Below are 8,452 nucleotides of genomic sequence, written 5' to 3' on the forward strand. Positions count from 1 at the left end.
CATAAGGCTTAGGTTTCTAATGTTGAAAACAATAGTTAAATGTTTGCACAAATATTTTTGGATTGGGTTAGAGTGGAGAGAAGAAGAAGAATGGCTAAGTCCTGAGTAGAGCAAAAAGAGAAAGGATGAAGAAACAAAACCACAATGGAGTTCCTCTCTTGAGAAAATATAGATGATCCAAGAAGCTCCCATCCTTTGTAATAAGCAATCACAATAAAGCATAAGCAATCAAACAAGTCTTCTAAGAGATCCTCAATGTATCTTGTGTCTTTCACTTTGGATGAGCATGGCAATGGTATTCCAATTTGAGCTCTCATAGAATTCCCTAGCACGAAAGCAAACACATCAAAAGCTCCATGAAGTAAATCAAGAATGGACAAGAGTGAGTTTAGAGATTTGGTCCTTCTAATCCATCTTCATCATTAAGGTCCATTTACTCCAAATTTGCATAAGGAAGGTCCTAGAATCTAAGTCCAATTCTCCATTCTTTGCATAGGGAAAGTCCTAGAAACTAAGTCCATTTCTTTGCATTTGGTTCACAACAATCAAAACAAAACACAAGCATAATAATATATACACAATTATGTGCTCAAGTGAGCAAAAGGCAAATGGCATTAACATAAACATGTGCTCAAGTGAGCAAAGGGAAAAGCAAATGGATAATATGTGCAAGAATAGTAAATTGCATAAAAGTAAAGAGCAAAAGGTAAATGTTAATAGTCAATAGTTAGTGTGCCATAAGGAAAATTTACCGCTATGTTAAGCAATCGTAATTGGACTTATGTAGAAGTCACAAATATCTGAGGTCGGTCAATAATAATGTAGGCAACAACACAAGTTAGAAGTCTTGATTAGTGAACCAAGTTCCAACAACTTTCCATGCCAAAAAGAAAATGAGAATTGATCTTGTATTGGTTTAAGCCTTTTGCATGATTTAGAAAACAACCTATCCTTAATGCAAAGCCATTCACTTGATCAATTGATCAAGATGAATTAGATTTGGATCAAGGAAGATTAAGTCTCTCCAATCAATGCTAACTTATCAACCTTTAACTCATTGATCAAAAAGAAAATAAGAAGAAGAAGAAGGAGGTGGAGAATCGATAATGAAAATGGAAAGATCAAAATGCATAAAGTGAAATAAGATGTACCAATCCATATGTATTGACCAAATGACATTGAAAGTCAAAGTCAAACAATGATAAATCAGAAATGAGATAAAGATTGGAAATCAAACAATAAGCAAAATATTTTTTTGGCATTTTTAATATTAAAATAAACTTGAATTAAAAATAAAAGAAAGGTCAAACTTCAAAATCACTTCAAATCAACCTTGAAAGGTCCAAGTGATTTATCCCAAGTTCAACAAGGTCAAACAAAGTTTGACAAAAAATTTCAGCATTTTTAAAAGTCAGAAACTATTTTTAATCAATTAAAAATGAATAAAAATAACCTAATTGAACTAAAATCTCAAATAAATCTCAAATCAATTTAAAAATTGATGAGAATATTTTTCATAGATCCATCATCATTCAAATAGGTTAGGAAAATATTTTGGTATTTTTTGAATATCAAAAACTATTTAAAATGAATTAAAAACAACCAGAAAAGAGAAAATTCACCAAAAATATCAAATGATGAAATAAAAAATATTAAAAATCAGAAATAGAAACTAGAATTTATTTGGAGACTAATGCAACTGGTCCCATAATTTTTTGATTAAAAATGAGAGAGATATTGATTTTTGAAATAAAAGGGAATAAACAAAATAAAATCAGGAATTAGAAAATGTGGAAAATCCTGGCGCGTTAGATCTCCTTTCATTAAATGACGTGGATAATCTGAAGGCAATGGCATGCGCGCGCATCATAGGACCAAGTCAATGCAACCACACATAGATTAAATAAAAGTCATAACAATCAAAGGCCAAGATCAAATCTGGAAAATGAATATAAGGGTCCACAATGCATCTGGCAATGTGACGACCACCAGAGCCATCTTTCTCCGGTGAGCTTGGATTTTCCGGCCAAAATTGTAGAGATCCAAAAGGCAACCAAAATGCACGATCCATACATCTTCAGAAAGCTGGGATGATGTACATCATCCCTGTGCCACTCAATTCCACTCTAGATCTCTATATTGAGAGAAATCAGAGATGGAAGTTCTGTGGTGTTCATTATGAACTCAATGGATTTCAAAAATTAAATGCATAATCATGATGCCTCTATTGAGAGGACTTCAGCCAACACAAGATCCAAGCAAATAGGTCAATGGATGATGAGATTCGAAGAAAATACCAGTTGAAGAGTAAGCTTGATTTCTGGAAACTAGAGCTTGATTCCTTGCTTTCTTTGCCAAAACAGAAGATCAATGAGATGAATGATGAAGGTTCAGAAGCTTTAGATCCAAGGATTCAACCAGATGTAGTTGAATTTTGGATCTGAAAAAATTGAAAGAAAGTGAGATAGCTTCGTTGGTATTGGTTATGGTTTCAGTTGTGCAGCATTTGTGGCGCCATTAGGTTCAGGAAGAGTGAGGCTGAACAGCTCTATATATAGCAATTGGCAAAGGCAATGCATGAAAATTTCATGTGCATGAATGAAGAGGGTCTCCATGCATGGGCCTGTACAGGCGCATGGAGGGCCCAAATCTAATTGAATTGGCAAGCTTAACATCAGCATATTGGTTTTGTACGTGGAGATATGATGTAATTGGATTATGCATGAAGTTTGAATCAAGTTTCCATAAATTCACCAAAATATTCCCTTTTCGAAAATGCCATTTTCCAAATCCAAACATGATCATGTGAGTAATGGTTGGAAAGGTCTTGATGTAAGGAACAATTGTTATGTTGGACAAAAATCCATTTGAAGTGTGGAAATTTATGAAATTTGAGTTTAAAGTGCAAGGTGTATGACATGTCAAAGCAAGGTTTCTAAATTTGGCCAATTTTCAAGCCCCTCTGGTTTCATGATGCAAGCCTCAAATGAAAAACCTTCCAACATCAAAGTTGTAGATATTTTCAAGACAATCAAAATGGACTTAAATTATGCATCATTTGGATTTTTTATGAAAGAGTTATGGGCATTTGAAGTTGGACTTTTTTGCCTTTTAATGCATTTGACCCAAAAGGACCTATAATGTCTTGCATTATCACATGTATTTCCTTTGAGATTTTGAAATTTTGTCCAACATAACATTTGAAGTATACATCTTAAGATTTCCAATGCATTTGATCCAACCTCAAAATCATAAAAAATAAATGAGTTATGTCCTTGGGAAGCTGACCCAAAATTAGGGTTTCAGTCAAAATGACCTATAATGTATTGGAATGGGAGATGGCCTTCCAAGCTTCAAATCAATTTTTTATGAACATGAAAGTTGTTCATATTGTCCTTAAGAACATTTTTTCTTTTGGAATCATCTCCATTTGACCAACACATAAAAAGTTAGGTCTCAGTGCATTTCAAAATAGTCAGATGAATTGACTGATCAACTTCTCAAGTCCATGCCTCATATCTTGATGAATTGATGATTGAGGACACTCAAATAAGTTCAAGTATGCATGAAATTATGAATTAAAGAACTTACCTTGATTGTATTTGATCATGGGCTGAGGTTGCTTCAGGAGCAAGGCATTGTGGTGCACAAATGAATTAGGGTTTCTTTGGGGAACCAACCTCAAACCCTTTGACTTGCTTTGATCAAAAATGATGAATTGAGATGCTAGGGAGGCATACTTGATGGATGAGAGCTTTGGGAACCATTACCATGCTTGTTATCATCTCCTCTTGGCCTTATCATTGCACAGATGATCTCCTAGAAGCTTTGACCTTGTGATTGCTTAAGCTACAAACAAAAGATGTTAGTGACATACTTTTGTGCTTTTGGTTAGTAAATAAAATGAGAAAAGCAATGATATACAATTAAAGCATGCTTGGTGATCTCAAACCACTCACAAGAAGTCCCACCTAAAGGCAAAGGGAACCAAGATGCTCATGATCCTTGAGGCTTTGCAAATGCAATGTTATGATGCCATGAGGGATCTTAGGGACAAAATTAGGGTCTTACAATTAGCAATATCAGACATCATGAAGGTCAAGGTATCAAATAAAGATGGCCACATCCAAACAAGCAAATCCCATAGCTAGCAGTTTTCTTTGTCTTCTCATGTATCAGATGAAATACTCCTTGATCAACTCAAAATAAGGCATTAGACACAAGATCAAAATAACAGTTGGCATCAAGATAATGTAGCAGGTGAGTTCAAATAAATCCCAAGACTTGCATTAGATGAAGGCTCAATTCATAATAACTTGGTCTCAGAATGTTGGCATTGGCCAAGTCCTTTTTGCACAAGGAATGTTGCCTAATCCTAAGTCCAAAAGTTTAGATAAAGATCAACAGTCCATCAAACATTTTTTAGGGTTTTTGTTGTTTATTATGTATTTTAAGGTCCTAAGACCACAAACACAATCAAAATAAACAAACAAAATATGTACAATCACAATATATGGCTCAAACGAGCAAAGTGAAAATGGCATAAACATAAACAAGTAAAATAAAATGTAAATGGCAATGAATGATAAATGACTAGAAATTAAATTGCATAAAGTAAATGACTTGAAAGTAAAGCAATATTAATAAGAGTTAGTCAAATGTTAGTCAAAGTTAATTGAATGTTAGTAGTGTTTTGCCTTTTTATTGATTAAGTCATTCTTTGGAGAACACTCAACCATCTACTCATAAGCATGGATCCTTGAACCAATACATCTTCCATAGTAAGGTAAAAAGGCCAAGTTTACACACAATACCATGAAAGATGGGAGACTTACAATCTCACTTACTAGAATGATATGTCTTTAGGGTCAAAATTTAGCTCTATGTTAAGCAATCGTAATTGGACTTATGTAGAAGTCACAACTATCTGAGGTCGGGCAATAAAAATTATGTGTTAATGCATGTTAGAGATTTGGTATAATGAACCAAACTCCTAAAACATATCACACACTAAAGAAAAGATCAAAAGGGATGGACCTATCTCATCCATACTTGTATAGGTTCATCTGACACAAAGTCATTGATGAACCAATTAGCCTTAGGATATTGAGACTTCATTGGTCAATGAAAGGAATGGGAAAGAATAGGGATGAAGATGAAGAGGTAGGGGGAAGTGATAGAAATTCAAATTGGTCATGGGAGGAATTTTATCAAATTAAAATCATTAATTCATTTTGGGAGATGAAATGTATATTTCATCAATCCCCTAAATCCAATTATTTTAATCCAACAAAAGTCAAATCCACCTTGACCAAGACCCAAACAAATAGTCAAACATCACAAGACCATAAATATGGCTCAACATAATTTTTACACAATTAATCAATTAAAAATCAAATTAAAAATGCATAAAAATTCAATTTAATCTGGTCAAAACCTAAAACCTCTTCAAAACACCAAATAAATGGCCAAGAGATTTATCCTAGGTCAAACAAGGTCAAAGGACCTTAGACAAAAAAAATCAAAATTTTTGAAAAGTCAGAAGTATTTTTAAACAATTAAAAATATGCACAAAAACATTTAATTCATAAAAAATATCAAAATTAAACCAAAATATAATTTTAATTCAGAAAATGAAAGAGAAAAATATTTAAAGATTTTTGGTGAAAGTCCCATATTTTTTGGATTTAAAATGAAATTATTATGAATTAAATAAAATAAAGCAATTAAATGAAAAATCAGAAAATACAAAAAATAAAGGCTATCAGATCTCCCTCATTAATTGAGGTGGAGGATTTGATGGCCACGCACGCGCTATCCATGGGGGACCTGAGTCAAAGCGCCACACACATGGTAATCCAAATTAAGGGCCAAGATTAGAACACTGGACCAAGATCAGATGGATGAGATGAAGACAACTCACCACCGGAGCCCTAGCTTCGGCATCTTCTCCGGTGATTCCAAAGCACAGAAAGGTATTATGTTAGGATACTCAGAACGCTCTAAAGGCTACAGAGTATACAACACAGAAACCAAAATTGTGGAAGAATCAATTCATGTCAGATTTGATGATAAGCTTGACCCTGAAAAGTCAAAGCTAGTTGAAAATTTTGCAGATTTAGAAATCACTCTTGCAGGATCTGATAAAATTCCAGAAGCAACTGTCATTCAGAACCCTGAAGAAATAAAATCCCCAGAAATCCCAAAGAAAGTCAAAAGTCGTATTAAGATATCTGAAGATTTGATTCTGGGAAACAAGGACGAACCTGTCAGAACCAGATCTACCTTCAGGACCTCTGAAGATACTCCTCTGGGACTAGTGTCTCTGATTGAGCCTATGTCCTGTGATGAAGCACTTCAAGATAACGACTGGGTTTCAGCCATGCAAGAAGAATTAGATCAATTCACAAAGAATGATGTCTGGGATCTTGTTCCAAAGCCCAGAGACACTCACGTTATTGGAACCAGATGGGTATTCAGAAACAAGCTGAATGAGAAAGGAGAAGTCGTCAGAAACAAAGCTCGACTGGTAGCTCAAGGTTATAGTCAACAAGAAGGTATTGATTATAATGAAACTTTTGCTCCAGTCGCAAGGTTAGAATCTATTCGTCTTCTTGTATCTTTTGCTATTAATCATTCTATTAAATTATATCAAATGGATGTCAAGAGTGCATTCCTTAATGGTTATATATCAGAAGAAGTGTATGTCAACCAACCTCCAGGTTTTGAAAATCCAAACTTTCCAGAACATGTTTTTAAACTTAAAAAATCTTTATATGGACTTAAACAAGCTCCCAGAGCTTGGTATGAACGTTTAAGCAATTTTCTTCTGGAACACAATTTTATCAGAGGGAAAGTTGACTCCACACTTTTCTGTAAGAACCTTAACAATGATCTCATGATATGCCAGATATACGTTGATGACATTATTTTTGGTTCAGTTAACGCCTCTGTTTGTCAAGAATTCTCTAAGTTAATGCAGGCAGAATTTGAAATGAGCTTAATGCAAGAACTAAAGTTCTTTCTGGGAATTCAAATTAACCAAACCTCAGAAGTTACATATGTTCATCAAAGCAAATATATTAAAGATGTTCTGAAGAAATTTGACATGGCTAACTGCAACTCTGCAAAAACTCCAATGCATCCAACATGCATTCTTGAAAAAGAAGAAGTAAGCTCAAAGGTTTGTCAGGAGCTCTATCGAGGTATGATAGGCTCTCTTCTCTATCTGACTGCTACTCGTCCTGATATTCTCTTTAGTGTCTGTCTCTGTGCCAGATTCCAATCAGATCCTAGAGAATCTCATTTAACAGCAGTTAAGAGAATTCTTAAGTATCTGAAAGGAACTCCTAACCTAGGCCTGATGTATAAGAAAACATCAGAGTATAGACTTTCTGGTTACTGTGATGCAGATTATGCAGGAGATAGACTAGAACAAAAAAGCACATCTGGAAATTGCCAGCTTCTGGGAAACAATCTAATCTTCTGGGCTAGCAAAAGACAGTCAACTATCGCTCTATCAACTGCAGAAGCATAATATATCTCAGCATCACTGTGCACAACTCAGATGCTCTGGATGAAGCATCAGTTAGAAGATCTGCAAATTTTTGAAAGTAACATTCCTATCTTCTGTGATAATACTGCTGCCATTTGTCTAAGTAAGAATCCCATTCTACATTCCAGAGCTAAACACATTGAAATAAAACATCATTTTATCAGAGACTATGTTCAGAAAGGGATAGTAACATTGAAGTTCATTGATACAGATCATCAATGGGCAGATATCTTTACTAAGCCTCTAGCTGAAGATAGATTTCTTTTTATCTTAGAAAATCTGAACATTCAAAATTGTCCAGAATGAAGTGTGGCTCTGAAAATGTAAAATGAGACTCTGACATAAACAAATGTGTTTCTGCCTCTGACTCTGATACTTCTACCAAGTTAAGAAGATATCTGAGTTAGAAATCTCCAGGAACCAATCCTTTGGTATTCCTGAAGATCAGATACATCAACACGTGGAGCACTTAGCGTCCAACCCTAGAACTTCTAGACAGCTGTCCAGAAGAAAATCAAAGGGAAACGTTTGAGATCTCCTCGAGCAGTGTGCATACTGTTGGGATTAGACATTCATTTATTAGCCTTAATCATTTCTCCCCCAAGCGTGCTTACTTGAGCTTTGTGCTAACGTAATATTGTGTGTGTCGTTTGCATATGTTTTAACTTAGGGTATTTAAACACTTTTCTCACTTTTCACACACTTATCACTCTCACTCACTCTCAAACCCTCTCTAAAACCCTAAACCTCTCTGAAGCATTTCTGCAATCTCTTCATCTTCTTCTTCAACTATGGATGCTCAACAACAAGAAGTTTTCAACTTCTCTCAACAAATGGAATCCACCACCACTGCTCAAACTTCAAGCATTTCAACTCCAATGGTTACAGGCGTTTCCA

The sequence above is a fragment of the Lathyrus oleraceus genome, chromosome 2 (genome assembly GCF_024323335.1).
Source record: "Lathyrus oleraceus cultivar Zhongwan6 chromosome 2, CAAS_Psat_ZW6_1.0, whole genome shotgun sequence".
Taxonomy (NCBI): domain Eukaryota; kingdom Viridiplantae; phylum Streptophyta; class Magnoliopsida; order Fabales; family Fabaceae; genus Lathyrus; species Lathyrus oleraceus.